At 45.3% G+C, this 15,077-nt stretch overlaps 1 long non-coding RNA gene across 1 annotated transcript in view; it reads right to left on the bottom strand.

Moving 5' to 3' along the window:
- Positions 1–1,812: 1,812 nt before the first annotated feature.
- LOC144584146 (uncharacterized) overlaps positions 1,813–15,077 on the bottom strand; it is a 57,110-nt gene continuing 43,845 nt past the window's right edge. Inside the window, exons 3-4 of the long non-coding RNA XR_013538221.1 lie at positions 6,218–6,419; positions 1,813–2,043 (exon numbers count right to left, since the gene is read on the bottom strand). This is a non-coding gene — a long non-coding RNA (uncharacterized LOC144584146). The remainder of the gene's footprint in view (positions 2,044–6,217; positions 6,420–15,077) is intronic.

Below are 15,077 nucleotides of genomic sequence, written 5' to 3'. Positions count from 1 at the left end.
GTACTATGTCATTCATACCAGAACTTTGGAAGGTTACATTTTGGACTACAATACCAACAATCCCCCAACCTGTGTAGCTACTGGCTAAGGACAGGGGGATTCTGGAACATTTAGTCCCTAAAAGCAATGTTCTCAACATCCTGGTTGAAGGAACTGTACTTTCCAGCTGTAGGATTCAGAGCAAACCCCGACATCCAGAGAAACGTGTGGAATAAGCATGCACAAAAAGGGTGGCACCTTTCCGTACATGCTTACTCAAAAGTAAGCCCCACTGCGCTCATCAGGGCTCACTCTCTGGAAAGAATGCCTAGACTTGCATTCCATTGTTTGAATATCAGATGGAGAAAGGTAGCCTGAACTCTCCTGCTACCTAAGGAAGGAAGCAAAGTGCTGCCCCCTATATTTTTAAAATCTGCAATGGAAGGGGTGGCCTGCAGAAGAAGAATCCCATAATGCCTTGGCTGCAAGGACTCTATGAGACAGGCATTTGAAAGGACAGCTGGCTCCAGCAAGGTTCATTAGTGGTATGCAACCTTCTCCAGGGGTGTGCATGCCATGGGCCACCATTATCTGCTCCCCTAGTGCCATTCATCAATATCTTCTCCTCTTTCTCCCTATCTCTGTCCAAGAGTGGGGAAGCAGCCCTGATTTCCTCCTCCTCTTCCTCCTCCTCTTCCTCCTCCTCTTCCTCCACTAGGGGGAAAGAGCAGGGTACTTGGCCAACCCTAATTCCCCTTACACTTTCTGTTGTACAGAGTGGAAAAATCCCTCCCAGTCTGATAGGGTAGAGGGTTGGATTCCTATAGCCACTGAACTTGGGCCTTCCTGGGACTGCGGGGGTGGCGGCAAGGAGGGCCCAATCCACTAATGGGAGAGTGTCCAAAGTTGGGACAGGTCCGATGGGTGGGCCTGGGAGAGAAAACAAAAGTGAGGATTGCGCGCAAGCAATGTTGACTATGTATAACATATTGAGGAGGGTGGGTGTTCTCTTTATAAAGTTAAAATGTAGCGGCAGATGTTCCTTATGCTCCAGGAAATATGTCATTTCAGTAAAAAAAAAATTAGGAGCTTCAAACAGGTTGAGGAACACCCCATTGTCATGAATGCACGTACGGCCAAGAAATCAACTTGGATCTTCAATTGAAAAATGAAATGCTAATTTTGTCCATGGGTGCACACTGCTGCACTTCCGATGGGCCTTTGGTGGCAGCAATCTTTTCTCCCTTTGCTGTTCGGAAACCTGGATTATTTTTTTTTGCTTCATTCAAGATGGTAGATTTGACTGGAAGGGGAGGGCTCCTCGCCCCACACCCACAGAACGACCAGCGTTTCCCTGGAATTCTGATCATGGTGTGGTTTTTAAAATATATATATATATATATTCCATGCAGCTCTGCCCCCTCTGATTTCACGCTGAAACATTAACAAGAGCTGACACTGGAGATTAGAAGCAGACAGCTGGAATGCCAAGTCTTTGTTGCAACATGGCTAGAAGCCAACACTGTTCAACCGCAGCCAAAAAAAAAAAAAGGGGGGGGGAAGAAGACCTGGGAAAGTCTTCTTAAGAAAGGGGAGGTGGGGGAAAGAGAGCACGGGGAGGCATGGTGGGGGCACAACATGGGTGAAATGGGGGGGGGAACAAGGTAGTTTACTGCTGGGAATATCTTATTAGATTTTTTTAAGGCTCTAAAAGAGGCCTTTTAGTCTCTTTTTCATAGTAAGCTGAAATTTATGCAGTGAAAATAAAATAAATTGAGGAAGATAACAAACCAATCTCTTCCTTTCTACCTATCTAGACACTGTTTCATTGCAGACTTTGCAAAATATGAATCGTTTATTTAGCAAAGGGTGATCATGAATTCCGTTGAACTAAGAGTTGGAGGCGATTTGCTCTTTTGTTAGAAAATACAAGGTGGGAGATGGGGTTGCAGAGAGAAACGACGGGTGTAATCCATTTCCTTTCATATGGGTATACTGAGAAATCCAAGTTGATATGTGCCATCCTTTGCCAGTGCGTTCTACCGAGGGCAGCTGGAACAATTCCTACACAAGAGAAGAAAGGGCCACAAAACTAATGTTAAAGATAGCAGTGGGTAGAAAAAAGCCAGTTTTAGAACACTTCAGGTTCCCAGGATAGTCTGTTACAGATCTCAAAGTGACTGTTGTGGAAAAAGAATTGAAAGGGGTGAAAATGAGACAGCTGAAATATCTATAAATTCTAGTGTGTGTATAAAAGTTTGAATAAAGACTAAGGCTTTTGCGCTGACTGTGGCTGAAATCCAGTAGTAAATCACAGCTATACCAGACCCATTGAGTAAATGGAACTGACATAGGTGTTGACTCACCAAATCACCACTGAATAAGCAGGCCTTTTCTAGTTGCTATTTCCTATTGGTTTTCAACCTACATATACTAAAAATAGTTTTCATTACAGTCCTAGAGCGTAGACAAAAGTCACTTCCTGTTAGTAGAACTCCATATGAAGAATCAAAAAAACAAACCAGTTTCTGAATCAATCTATTTGCATTTCCGCAACAACCATCTATTTACCTGGTACATAGTCAGCGATCCTGGTTATGGCCAAGAGGTAGAAAAATGTTGGCTACAGATGAAAGAATCAAGGTAAGAAGAAATTCAACTAGTCCACATGACAAATCAGCAGAGCTGAGACCAGAAATTTCATTGAGAAGGCTGAAAAATAAGGGCTGTAACTTTGTAATGGAAGAATCAAAAGCGCAATTGCAAGAATGTTAACTCACAAGCAAACCATGTTGCATTCATTGCTCTGCCACATGGAGAGCAGATCTAGAATAAAGTAGCCCCTATTAAGCAGCCTTGACATGGATTGGCTTTAAGTAATTTAACCTTTTTGTTTTCAATGTGAGATATGGTTATAATTGTGAAAAAGGGCCCTGTGGCACAGTGGCTAAACTACACTAATGCAGTCAAAGCCTTTGGTCACAACCCCAATGGGCTCAAGTTGCTAGCTCAAGGTTGATGCAGCCATCCCTTCTTCCAAGGTCTTGCAAAATGCGTACCCAGCTTGTTGGGGGGCAAAGTGTTGCTTCCATAATTATGTTACAAACCACCTAAAGAGTACTTTAGCACGATGGGGCAGTTTATAAATTGAAACAGCAACAGCAACACATTTATGGGTAAGGCTAACATTCAGAGAATTGCACTGTAATGTCCAATGCTGAGGATTATTCAGCCCTACAGTCTTAATGTATTCTGCACTGAGTTTGTTTTATCAATATACACACTATATTTTATGATACACACACACTTCTGTTGGATCCAGACTTCCACATACTTACAGTAGTTTGATTCAGTGGAGAAAAATTATCCAGAACGAACTCAAGACCTACTGATTTCAATGGGTCTATTCTAAGCATTACTGAGCATGACAGAAAAGCGCAGTAATGCTTAGAATAGATCCATTGGGGCAAGCATGGGAATGGGAAAAGCATGAGTGTCCTTCGGTTCCTCCACATTCTTTCCTTTTCAGACTGGCATATTATGTTTGGCTGGCCCTGCAGTATTGTTTTAACTGTTGGTTTTAATATTTTTCAATAATTTTTTCTTGATTCTGATAGTTGTACAGTGGAGCAGATTTATGTGATTATATTAATTTTTTTTAGCTAAATGTGGTTTTATTTGTTTTTATTCTTTTAAAAGGTTTAGAATCTGCCTTGAGCATTCTATTTTAGTGGGAAATCACTAGATAGATAGATAGATAGATAGATAGATAGATAGATAGATAGATAGATAGATAGATAGATAGATAGATAGATAGATAGATAGATAGATAGATAGATAGATAGATAGATAGATAGATAGATAGATAGATAGATAGATAGATAGATAGATGGATGGATGGATGGATGGATGGATGGATGGATGGATGGATGGATGGAGGATGGATGGATGGATGGATGGATGGATGGATGGATGGATGGATGGATGGATGGATGGATGGATGAATGGATGGATGGATGGATGGATGGATGGATGGATGGATGGATGGATGGATGGATGGATGGATGGATAATTCAAAGGGAGAAAATTCAGAACACCCACAGATTTGGACTGGCAAATCTAAATAAAATATGGCATTTTTTAAATTTGGCAAAAGGAATTTGCAGGTTGACAATGAAATAAATAAGTAAAAGGAATCCTCTTTAAAAAAGAACCTCCAGACCCTTCTGTAGGTTCTCATCATATATGCTGTTTTACAATCCCTATTCGCAACACAGATTGAATGTCTATAGGGAATTATCTCCAGATTAGTTTGCACATTTCTCTGAAAGAGTAAATGGTTTGAAAGCTTGGGACTCACTTTCTAAAGAAAGAAGAAGCTGCTCCAAATCAGCAAGTAGGGTTTTGAAGTGCATTCACCTTAGAGCAGACTCAGAAAAGAACTCTTAAAAGCCAAAACAGAGAGTGGGTAGAAATGAAATGGTCATCAATGAATCTGCTAATACTTATTGACCTCTCCCACATTTGCATCATTAGCCCAAGTTAAGGAGATATCTTCCATGCTTGTTATCATTACCCCTCATTAAAAGTCACCCTCAAACCATTAGACAAGCTTTTTGGAGGCTTGTTAATTAGTTTCACACTGCAAAGTCGATATCAGCCGACGGTTCCTGGGATGGCCTTGGGGACAAAGATTTGTGGAGATGCATGCTCGGTGTACCAGTGCATGAGAAAAACTGACTGACAGAGCTACTCGCTTGAAAGAATGGAGCTCAGGCAGTTGCGTTCACAGAAGCGCCGGCTCCCACCTGTCTGTCAATGTGACTACAGATAGAGTAATCCTCAAACAGAACATGTATGGAATGCTGAGATCCCATATAATGCTGGTAGTATGGAAAGTCCCACCAGCATACTTCCATGGGACCCTGGGATCATGAAAGGGTAGGGGGGGTTAGTAGAGGACTACAGTGGTGCCTCACTAGACAGTTAGCCCGCATGACAGTTTTTTTTTTTTTTTTGCTAGACATTGGCTTTTTGCGATCGCTATAGTGATTCACAAAACAGTGATTCCTATGGGGGAATTTCACTGGACAATGTTTGGTCCCTGCTTCGCAAACCGATTTTTTCTAGACAATGATTTTGACAGCTTCCTCCGCGCTCGCAAAACGGGTGTTTTCGGGACCTAAGCTTCGCAAGACAGTGATTTAAACAGCTGATCGGTGGTTCGCAAAGCAGCTTTCCTATGGCCGATCTTCGCTAGACAACGACGATTCTTCCCCATTGGAACACATTAAACAGGTTTCAATTCATTCCAATGGGGAAATGCTTTTCGCTAGACAATGATTTTGCTAAACAGAGATTTCAGTGGAATGGATTATCATAGTCTAGCGAGGCACCACTGTATTCTGGCATGTGCACAGCCTGCTATAAGCTTGGTCAATAGGTGGCCATCTTGGTTCTCTCTCTCTCTCTCTCTCTCTCTCTGTGTGTGTGTGTGTGTGTGTGTGTGTGTGTTGAGATACACTCCCAAGCAGATAAATAGAGAACTCCTTGCATAAAGAACTTTCTGGTGCTTCCCTGTGCAAGCTTCAAACAACTACATCTGGTTGAACCAATATAATATCCCAATGGGATGCTGACCCATTGATTCTTGACGCGCCTTGAAGACTTAACAAGTTTTATTTGGCAACAGTATATGTAGACAGCAATCCAACCCCAGCTGATGAAGGAGGCTTCAGCCCCCCAAAGTAAACATTATTTTTGTCTTAATATTTCTCTGTGATCTGGATTTTACACTTTCTTTTTCAACCTGGCTTGGTAGATTAAAGAGACTCGTTACCTACAGAGCAAGCATAGGTGGATGGTCTGATTGTTTTGAGTTACACAAGCAACCCATTCTGAGTTTCTAACTTTTAAAATCCCATGCAATGAGGCAGGGCCACCATCGTTTTGCACATGTTGCACAACTGACACAAAACTCATTCTCACTAAGGCAGCCATTTTCATTGACAGTGCTTATTGATCTCTGATTCCCTTGCAGGTGAGGAGAACTATCTCCCTCATCAATATCCTACCCTTTTGCAGACAAGGGGATTCACCCTCTGGTTTCCTGTCCTTACAAGCAAGAACAAACTGGGTTTGTACCCATCCTTCCAGATGAAGTGGCCATTTTAAAGAGATGTGTTAGACCTGTGATGGCGTAAGCTGTTCCTTTGTCTCTGCTCTGACAATCCCTCACCTCATGCTGGTCTCATTATTCTCTCTCTCTTTTTTCCTTGTAAGAATAAAGATGAAAGTGAGCCTCAAAAAATGGAGAGTTAATCATCGACTGTCAGCAAGAGTTCTCATCAGTGGCCGCATTCTGTCTTGATTTGATTCTGCCCGTATGCTTCAGAATGACTTGAGAAGCAGGAGAGGAAAGGAGGAAATGGGGGAAACACCTGAAAAAAGTGATAAATATTCACAGTGAGCTTCCATGCCTCTAAACATACTATTATTGATCACAGATAGATTGTTCAAACTCTCTGCCACTTCCACAGTAGAATCATAGACTTGTGAAGTGCACTGTATGTATGTATGTATGTATGTATGTATGTATGTATGTATGTATGTATGTATGTATGTATGTATGTATGTATGTATGTATGTATGTATGTATGTATGTATGTATGTATGTATGTGTGCGGTCCAGGAAAATCACAAAATCAAGGCACCAGGCTCCCCCCCTCTAGGCCCATGTGATGATTGAAACAAAAACAGCACATTCCTTAGCAAAATATTCATGGAGGCCTACCCGGCTTTCTTCCCCGAAGCCTCCAAGAGGAATGGGCACAGTTTCCAGGAAAATCACAAAATCAAGGCACCAGGCTCCCCCCCTCTAGGCCCATGTGATGATTGAAACAAAAACAGCACATTCCTTAGCAAAATGTTCATGGAGGCCTACCCGGCTTTCTTCCCCGAAGCCTCCAAGAGGAATGGGCACAGTTTCCAGGAAAATCACAAAATCAAGGCACCAGGCTCCCCCCCTCTAGGCCCATGTGATGATTGAAACAAAAACAGCACATTCCTTAGCAAAATGTTCATGGAGGCCTACCCGGCTTTCTTCCCCGAAGCCTCCAAGAGGAATGGGCACAGTTTCCAGGAAAATCACAAAATCAAGGCACCAGGCTCCCCCCCTCTAGGCCCATGTGATGATTGAAACAAAAACAGCACATTCCTTAGCAAAATATTCATGGAGGCCTACCCGGCTTTCTTCCCCGAAGCCTCCAAGAGGAATGGGCACAGTTTCCAGGAAAATCACAAAATCAAGGCACCAGGCTCCCCCCCTCTAGGCCCATGTGATGATTGAAACAAAAACAGCACATTCCTTAGCAAAATATTCATGGAGGCCTACCCGGCTTTCTTCCCCGAAGCCTCCAAGAGGAATGGGCACAGTTTCCAGGAAAATCACAAAATCAAGGCACCAGGCTCCCCCCCTCTAGGCCCATGTGATGATTGAAACAAAAACAGCACATTCCTTAGCAAAATATTCATGGAGGCCTACCCGGCTTTCTTCCCCGAAGCCTCCAAGAGGAATGGGCACAGTTTCCAGGAAAATCACAAAATCAAGGCACCAGGCTCCCCCCCTCTAGGCCCATGTGATGATTGAAACAAAAACAGCACATTCCTTAGCAAAATGTTCATGGAGGCCTACCCGGCTTTCTTCCCCGAAGCCTCCAAGAGGAATGGGCACAGTTTCCAGGAAAATCACAAAATCAAGGCACCAGGCTCCCCCCCTCTAGGCCCATGTGATGATTGAAACAAAAACAGCACATTCCTTAGCAAAATGTTCATGGAGGCCTACCCGGCTTTCTTCCCCGAAGCCTCCAAGAGGAATGGGCACAGTTTCCAGGAAAATCACAAAATCAAGGCACCAGGCTCCCCCCCTCTAGGCCCATGTGATGATTGAAACAAAAACAGCACATTCCTTAGCAAAATATTCATGGAGGCCTACCCGGCTTTCTTCCCCGAAGCCTCCAAGAGGAATGGGCACAGTTTCCAGGAAAATCACAAAATCAAGGCACCAGGCTCCCCCCCTCTAGGCCCATGTGATGATTGAAACAAAAACAGCACATTCCTTAGCAAAATATTCATGGAGGCCTACCCGGCTTTCTTCCCCGAAGCCTCCAAGAGGAATGGGCACAGTTTCCAGGAAAATCACAAAATCAAGGCACCAGGCTCCCCCCCTCTAGGCCCATGTGATGATTGAAACAAAAACAGCACATTCCTTAGCAAAATATTCATGGAGGCCTACCCGGCTTTCTTCCCCGAAGCCTCCAAGAGGAATGGGCACAGTTTCCAGGAAAATCACAAAATCAAGGCACCAGGCTCCCCCCCTCTAGGCCCATGTGATGATTGAAACAAAAACAGCACATTCCTTAGCAAAATGTTCATGGAGGCCTACCCGGCTTTCTTCCCCGAAGCCTCCAAGAGGAATGGGCACAGTTTCCAGGAAAATCACAAAATCAAGGCACCAGGCTCCCCCCCTCTAGGCCCATGTGATGATTGAAACAAAAACAGCACATTCCTTAGCAAAATGTTCATGGAGGCCTACCCGGCTTTCTTCCCCGAAGCCTCCAAGAGGAATGGGCACAGTTTCCAGGAAAATCACAAAATCAAGGCACCAGGCTCCCCCCCTCTAGGCCCATGTGATTTTCCTGGACCGCGCGCCTAACGGCGCGCGAAATTCTCAAATCCTAATATGGTAAATATGAGTGGCCTGAGGGAGGGCAGAGTTCTTACCTTTAATGGTGTATGAGCAAGAGAGCATGTTTAATGGCGCATGAAACTCTCTAATCCTATTTCTTACCCTAACCTGAGAAATTAGAGAGCCAATCAACATTGCATACTTCCACACTATTAGAGAGCAGGCCGGGTAGGTGGGGCTCGTCAGCCATGGAAGGCAGCCCATCTAGGAGAAGGAAAACTCCGACTTTAAACCTCCACTGCCTTGTGGCTATATCCACTTATGGAAAGGGCTTCAGGAGATAACCTCGAGGAAAAATCCGGAGCCGGAGTCCCGGAGGCACTTTGTGTCATTCTGCCAACTCCTGCGACGTTGCTGGAGCCAGTTGTATTGGCTCTTGCCTTTCCACTGGACCATTTCAGCGACGTGGAGAGGGGGGATTTTCTGCTTGGGTAACAGCCTATCCTCCATATTATTTTACCCAGGCTTCGTGCTCTGGAGAGGACACTCCAGCTTCGCATACAGCGTCGAAACAACACGGGAAGTAGCAGTTACCGGTTATAAGTCTTTGCTCAATTGGCGTAGAGCAGGACGCCAGGGGCTACTTCTGACGGTGGGAGAGGTCATTGCACCTCACTAGGTAGATACCGCCCGCCTTAAGCTGGGCAGCCCCCAGCCAGTAAGGTGCTACCTCGCCACGGTCTGTTAACTTCACGGGGTGCGTGGGGTTTAGGGTCAAACCCGACAAGCAGATCGATAACCGTGCACCATGCAACAATCGTAAGAAAACTTCTGCCCTAAAGCTGGGCACCTGGAATGTACGGACAATGACCCCTGGCTTCCATGACTACGGCTTTCCTAACGACCTGCAAGAAATAGACGATGTGCGCAAGACAGCTGTCATTGACATGGAACTGAGTAGACTGCAGATGGACATTGTTGCCCTCCAAGAGACAAGACTGCCAGACTCGGGATCTGTCAAGGAAAAAGACTTCTCATTCTTCTGGCAGGGAAAACCATCGAATGAGACCAGGGAATATGGTGTTGGCTTTGCAGTCAGAAATACTCTTCTGAGATACATTGTTCCACCTACTGTGGGGAGTGAAAGAATCCTGTCTCTGCAGCTCCACTCATCAGCAGGACCAGTAACCCTCATTAGTGCATATGCACCAACACTGTCATCCACTCCAGAAGTGAAAGACAAATTCTATGATGATCTGGCAGCTACCATCAAAAAAGTCCCTGAAAGAGAGGCACTGTTCATTCTTGGAGACTTTAACGCTAGAGTTGGGGCTGATCACAACTCCTGGCCCACTTGTCTAGGCCGTTTTGGCATCGGAAAGATGAATGAAAATGGCCAGCGCTTGCTGGAGTTTTGCTGCTATTATGGTCTTTGTGTCAGCAACACATTCTTTAACACGAAGCTGCAACACAGAGTTTCCTGGAGACATCCAAGATCAAAGCATTGGCATCAGCTCGATCTAATCCTCACTAGACGTTCCAGCCTTCCTAGTATTACGATCACACGCAGTTACCAGAGTGCTGATTGTGATACTGATCATTCCCTGGTAGGTAGTAGAGTAAAACTGCGAACAAAGAGAGTATATCACACGAAAAAGGAAGGAAGACCACGTATTGACATCAGCAAGACTTGCGATCAAAGAAAAGTGAGGGATTTTGCCCAAGCACTTGAGGAAGCCCTTCCAGGTCCGGCTAATGCAAATGCACCTGAACGATGGGAACACTTCAAGAACACTGTCTATAACACCGCCTTATCCACCTTTGGCAAGAAGACCAAAAAGATGGCTGACTGGTTCGAAGCCCATTCAGAGGAGTTAATGCCAGCCATCGAGGATAAGAGAAGAGCTCTAGCAGCATACAAAGCCTGTCCTAGCAAGTACAACCTGCAAGCTCTTCGAGCTGCTCGCGGCCAAGTGCAACAGGCAGCCAGGAGATGCTCCAACGATTATTGGCTCCAGCTCTGCTCTCAGATACAGTTAGCAGCGGACACAGGTAACATCAAAGGAATGTATGACGGTATCAAGCAAGCCTTAGGTCCAATACAGAAGAAATCTGCTCCCTTGAAGTCTGCTACAGGTGTGCTCATCCAGGACCGAGTACAGCAGATGGAACGCTGGGTACAGCACTACTCCGAGCTATATTCCAGAGAGAATGTAGTAACCGAAGAAGCATTAAATAACATTGAGTGCCTGCCTGTCTTGGAAGAGCTAGACAGCGAACCAACCCTAGCAGAAATAAATGCGGCCTTGGATTCCCTCGCCTCCGGCAAGGCACCTGGAAGGGACAACATCCCTGTTGAAGTGCTGAAATGCTGTAAGGAGATCATCACCACCGAACTGTATGAAGTCTTTCGTCTCTGCTGGAGGGAAGGTGGAGTACCACAGGACATGAAGGATGCAAACATTGTCACATTGTACAAGAACAAAGGAGACAGGGGCGACTGCAATAACTACCGTGGCATCTCTCTTCTTAGCGTGGTAGGGAAGCTGCTTGCCCGCGTTGTGCTGAAGAGGCTCCAGGTGCTTGCAGACAGAGTCTATCCAGAATCACAGTGTGGATTTCGAGCCAATAGATCCACCACTGACATGGTATTTTCCCTCCGACAGCTGCAGGAGAAATGCAGGGAACAACAACAGCCACTCCTTGTGGCCTTCATAGACCTTACAAAAGCATTTGATCTGGTTAGCAGGGACGGCCTTTTTAAAATACTTCCCAAGATTGGTTGTCCACCTCATCTCCTCAACATCATCAGATCTTTCCATCAGGGAATGAAAGGCACTGTAGTTTTCGACGGCTCAACATCAGACCCCTTTGACATTCGAAGCGGAGTGAAACAGGGCTGTGTCCTCGCACCAACACTTTTTGGGATATTTTTTGCTGTCATGCTGAAGCATGCCTTTGGAACTGCAACCGAGGGCGTCTATCTCCGGACTAGATCAGACGGAAAGCTCTTTAATCTTTCTAGATTGAGAGCAAAGACCAAAGTACAACTGAAATGCATGCGGGACTTCCTCTTCGCAGATGATGCAGCCATTGTTGCCCACTCTACCGAAGACCTCCAACAACTCATGAATCGTTTCAGCAAGGCCTGCCAAGACTTTGGACTAACAATCAGCCTGAAGAAAACACAAGTCATGGGCCAGGGGGTGGACTCACCTCCTTCTATTACCATCTCCACAAAAGAATTGGAAGTTGTTCATGACTTTGTGTACCTCGGCTCAACCATCTCTGACACCCTCTCTCTAGATGTCGAGTTGGATAAACGCATTGGCAAAGCAGCCACCATGTTCTCTAGACTCACAAAGAGAGTATGGCTCAATAAGAAGCTGACGACACGTACGAAGATCCAGGTCTATAGAGCATGTGTCCTAAGCACACTCCTGTACTGCAGTGAGTCCTGGACCCTTTGTGCACGGCAGGAGAGGAAGCTGAACACCTTCCATATGCGTTGCCTCCGACGGATTCTTGGTATCACCTGGCAGGACAAAGTTCCAAACAGTGTAGTCCTAGAACGAGCTGGAATTTTCAGCATGAATACATTACTGAAGCAGCGACGTCTACGTTGGCTGGGGCACGTCGTGAGAATGACTGATGGTCGGATTCCAAAGGATCTCCTGTATGGAGAATTAGTGCAGGGAAAGCGCCCCAGAGGGAGACCACAACTGCGATACAAGGACATCTGCAAGCGAGATCTGAAGGCCTTAGGAATAGACCTCAACAGATGGGAAAACCTGACATCTGAGCGTTCAGCCTGGAGGCAGGCACTGCATCACGGCCTCTCCCAATTCGAAGAGACTCTTGCCCAGCAGGCCGAGGCAAAGAGGAAGTCACAAAAGCAGCAAAAGCAGGGAGCCAGACAGGGGACAGATTGGATTTGTCTTCAGTGTGGAAGGGACTGTCACTCTCGAATTGGCCTTCTCAGCCACACTAGACGCTGTTCCAAATTCTCCATACAGAGCACATTACCATAGTCTCTCGAGACTGAAGGATGCCTATGATGTATGTGTGCGTGCGTGCGTGCGTGCGTGCGTGCGTGCTTGCTTGCTTGCTTGCTTGTTTGTTTAACTTATATGCTGCCCACAATACCCAAAGGTCTCTGGGTGGCTTACAACATTTTGAATTCAATAAAAAGATTAAAAAAGATAAAAACAATTAAAATACAAAATACAATTAGAAATACAATACTCTAAAAATTGCCATCAGGACCCACAGTTGATATTATTTCAATTAAAAACCTCCTGGAACAGGAAGGTTTTGACCTGGCACCGAAATGTCATCAGCGTCAGCACCAGACAAATCTCCCTCGGGATGGCGTTCCATAGTCTGGGGGCAGCTGCCGAAAAGGCCCTTTGTCTACAAGCCATCCCTCTTCCCTCCTTGAGAGATGGCTCTTTCAGGAAGGCCCCCCTGGCTGGATCATAATTGCCATATGGAAGGAGATGGTCCTTCAGGTATCCAAGGCCCAAGCCCTGCGCAGACCAGTGTGGTGTAGGGGCTAGAGTGTTGAACTAGGACTCAGGATTCATGGGTAGTCTGGATATCAATATTGTATAACTTTTAAATAATATCTTCACAGGCATCCTGAGATCCCCTATTGTGAAGGTAGGCCCGTGGAGTAACCAGGTTTCAATATGATTATGGAGATCTTAGCTGCCCAAGAATCCCCTTCCATTTCTTCATAAGTCAATGAAACCAGTGGTGGGGTCATCTGGTACACTACCTTGACCCAGAACAGCACAGCTGCTTTCTTGAAAAGATTACCCACAGAACAGTATGAAGTCTCAGAGCTAAATTGGAATGGGTCTCCGAGGATCATCTAATCCAATCCCTTATTGATGCAGGAATTCCACAGGATGTAGAGTACATCATCTTCCAAAGCAGTCTGCCCCATCATCGAAGAGCTCCTGTCAAAAGGACGTTCTTCCCAATTCACACAAATGAAATGCCAGGATATTGGACTGCTACCTTTCCTTTCCATGTTCAGTACAGCGGAAATGGCTCTGGAAGAACCTGAATCTTATGACACCACTGACCTGCATAGGAACTGATGAACAGAGGCCACATCCATATGAAGACCAAAGTACCTGGTTCAGCTCTGTTCCTTTCTGTTATTTGTTCTTGCTGACCAGACAGTGCAAAGGTGGATTTGATGTGATATGTGCCTTTTCCTGTGGTTAAAGACTCCCCCCCCCCATCCCTGAAAGGAATGTATTATTTTAGACTGGGTTGTGATGATGGTGGTGGTGGAACTTAGTGCTACAGCACCTCACGTGTAAAGTTCATTTCCAAGTCAGAGACTCCCATTTAAGAAGCTTTTAGTAATTCTTTATTCACTCCAGTAATGGGGATGGGTCACCAGACAGAAGACTGTAGCAAGGAAGGAACTTATCTTGACACAGTCACAGCCAGAAAACCTAGGGAAGTGAATTTCAAGGGCTTGGCCTTTCGTGTAGAGCAGACACCGATACTGGTAAGTCTCGGCCTGCATCCGGGCAAACTGTGTCTACCTCTACTCATTTGGTGCAATACTCTTAGCCATCTGAACAACCACCGAGAATGTTGGAGATGCTGTTTGTAGGTGTAGGTGGGTGGAGAGTTCAGTGTTGTGAGTGCAGTGAAGCTGCTCCAGGTTTTATTCTCACCTTCAATGGATCTATCCAAGGTGCTGAACTTTATGTCCATAATAGCTTCAGTGTGTTCAATAGCTCTTTTAAAATTCTAGCTAAAAACCGGAACAGATTCATGGGTCTGCATCCCCAGAGTCACTAGCTTCCACTGAGTTAGTACTAGATGTGGTTGCAATTCCCTGGATGGAGCAGGTTCATATTGCAGAGTTGTTCCTCCGTTCCACTTCGTCCGTAACTGTCCAGATGGCTCCAGAGCACAGGATGCCTTTTTTATCAGCTTTCAGCTGATACACCAGGTGTTCCCCTACCTGGTCAGAGATAGTCTCATTGGAGTTATCCATCCACAAGTAATCTCCCACCTGGATTATTGCAATGTGTTGCGCAAGGGGAGGGGAGTTTGCTCTGAAGACAGTTCCGAAAGTTTGTGTAGTGCAAAGGAGATGCTAACTGAGATTATTTTGATCACAGTATCAATTGCACTGGTTACTGATATGGTTGGTTTCTCAAGCTGATAGACTGAGACTATATGAGCGATGACAGAAAGGCATTTAGACAGAGTGAGCACTAATCATGAAACGACTGATTGCCTAAGGCCAGACTATGTGGTCCCCTGCATTTCTGCCCACTTACTTAGCTTGTCTTAAGAAAGCCTTCTCTGGGATTCATCCCCTGAATTTGTGAGCCATAGTTATGCAGAAAAGAAGCCTCCTCAGTGGTGCCCCCCT

This window comes from Pogona vitticeps, chromosome 8, assembly GCF_051106095.1.
Source record: "Pogona vitticeps strain Pit_001003342236 chromosome 8, PviZW2.1, whole genome shotgun sequence".
Classification (NCBI taxonomy): Eukaryota; Metazoa; Chordata; class Lepidosauria; order Squamata; family Agamidae; genus Pogona; species Pogona vitticeps.
The sequence above is the reverse complement of the archived record's forward strand: the minus strand, read 5'-3'. Positions and strand labels throughout refer to the sequence as shown.